We start from the raw sequence: 2,460 nt of genomic DNA, 5'->3' as shown, positions 1-2,460 counted from the left end.
TTTCTTTTAGTAACGGTTTTGAGCGGCAAATTCAAACGTGGTTGTTACGAAGAAACGAGACAAATAACTTTCATTGTCCTTCTGATGTGTATATACATATTTCGGTTGCAGGGGGGGGGAGATTATCTCTCCATATGTCTATACCTCAGGTTCCATCCTTACTCTGCCATTACAGCCTTTTCCCTTTCAGCTGACTTGTAAATAAACACTTGTCATTCTGCTCTCTCACCTACTGGATCGTTCCCATTCTTTCCCCGCATTATCTGTTTCGTCCACTTCCATCCTTACACCCCTTTTAGAAATTGGAACAACATGCGATAACTTTAGTGACAATGGAAACTGGCCCTGATCCAAGAAGCAACGCATCAAGTACGAGAAACAGGAGCAAGAACCACTGAGCACCTCATTAGAAACTGAGATGTTACACTAACAGGACTAGGAGAACTTGAAAATTTAAAGCATCTTGATCTGTGACTACAAGATCATGTAAGTGCTCAAATTAACTAGCCTTGTCAATCTCAACACACTCATCTTCAGCACGGTGGTTATATTTTCTGGTTAACTGTTTGCTCAATTGCCAAGACATCTAGACAAACATTCCGACTTGCCCGCATCGGAGCTTTCGTATTCAGTAATAATGTAATTGTTTTAGCTATCTCAAAGAACAGTTGACTGGTGTTCTGAAGATGTTCTATCGTCGTAATAAAGTGGTCTGTAATCTTACAAATTCTTAATTTTGTAGCATATTTGTCTCCTTGGGTATTTCGCGGGTTCTTCCTCCCTTTCCCCTTTTCCACAAGTTGCACCCTTGATTTGGCCATGGCTCTGAAGTTCGCCCATTGATCATGACGACACAAAGGGAGCGAGGATGAGGATTGAATCCCGTTTGCCCGGTTGCAAATTTTCAACACTCTTTTTCATTCGCTTTTACATCCGGATAAGTTATGAAGGTTTCAAAAGGGGATGTTTTTCAGATTGCATTATTTGAATTCCAGAACAATTTTGCGATAATTACTTCATTCCAGATTTTATGAATGGAATGTTAAGCTTTGTGTGGGGCGATGTAAGGTAATGGTTACAATTTGTCAACTCAAGCTAAAGCTGGCCAATCAATCTTCGATGTTCAGTTTCAAAGGAATTCAATCTTCATCTTTTGGTTTGCTTTTCAGTACCAGTCTCGACAGCAAAATTGACTACGTCTAATTCCAACAGTCTTAGATGAATGATAACGTTTAGAGTTGAATTCTCAGCTCCAACTCGTAAGTTGATTTTACGGTACACACAGAGCTACTACTTGTACATCTCATGTTCAACACCCCAGCCTCATCGAGATTGGACGTGATCGATCCATTTCGTTGTCTTATCTCGTATAAGAAGAAAACAACGATGACAGTTGACAAACGGAATTTAGTAAAAACACATTATTTTACCTGGTGTTCGTGGTTTTTATTTAATCGATGTAAAACAATCAGCAGTAGACCGACTAAGTAAGTAAAGGTAAAAAAATATTTTGATGTTCAGTTGGTAAAAATAAAACTTTGAAACATTAAATCCGGCGGAGTTTGAGTCCGTTGCCAAATCAATCATTTGTAATGGGCTCCACGAATCAATGGAAATCGCAACTTCAAAGGTTTCAAAGCAATAGCTTAGGAAATTAGAATCTCTCGTTGGCGCAAAGTTTGAACTAATCATTTCATGACTGAATCTGGAGCCTCGATGGTTAAAAATGATGATATTAGACATGTTGCGGAAAATTGCGGTGTGATGTCTCGGTGTTGAATAGAAATTTTACACTAAAAGGGAACTTGGGAGTTATCGTCATTGACTACTTTTGGCATAATCGTCTTTTTCTGGTTACCTACGACAATGACTGAAATGTTGTAATGTTGTGATCCCATTTCGAATAATGCCTTGAATTCTAATGCAGAGTACAATACATTTTTATCTTCGTGCTAAATAGTTTCAAGTTTTGTACTTTTTCTTTCCATGATCATTTCCAAAATCGTCTAAGATCAAAAGCTTTTGACTGGATTTTTCTGCGTATAGGTCCAAATCTTCTGGCCTCACAACCGCTGAAATGGATCGCACCAACTGATATTGTGCCCAAAATAATGATATGTCGCAAGAGTAATCTTTTTACATCATGACGTTCAATGAAGGGAAGGCTGACCAAAAAGCGATGTAAATTTCGAAGTCGTGAGCAGATGGGCCACAATAAAGCTCGAGAAAAGAACCTCGAAATACTTCATCGCGATGTTGAAGCTTATCCAACACAAGTTTGCTCTAAGAGGAAAAGGAATAGGCGTCGCGTCAATAATACACTTTTATCCTTTATGGATTGCTGTTACCTTTCCACTCATTACCGTCCGCTAAAAAAAAAAGGTCGAGCATCAAGCGGATATCTTTTTCTTTTCCAAACATATTTAGGATGCCCTAAACCTTATGTAATATTCTGCTGAC

This window comes from Tigriopus californicus, chromosome 5 (assembly GCF_007210705.1).
Source record: "Tigriopus californicus strain San Diego chromosome 5, Tcal_SD_v2.1, whole genome shotgun sequence".
Taxonomy (NCBI): Eukaryota; Metazoa; Arthropoda; class Copepoda; order Harpacticoida; family Harpacticidae; genus Tigriopus; species Tigriopus californicus.
This window is presented reverse-complemented; position numbering follows the sequence as displayed.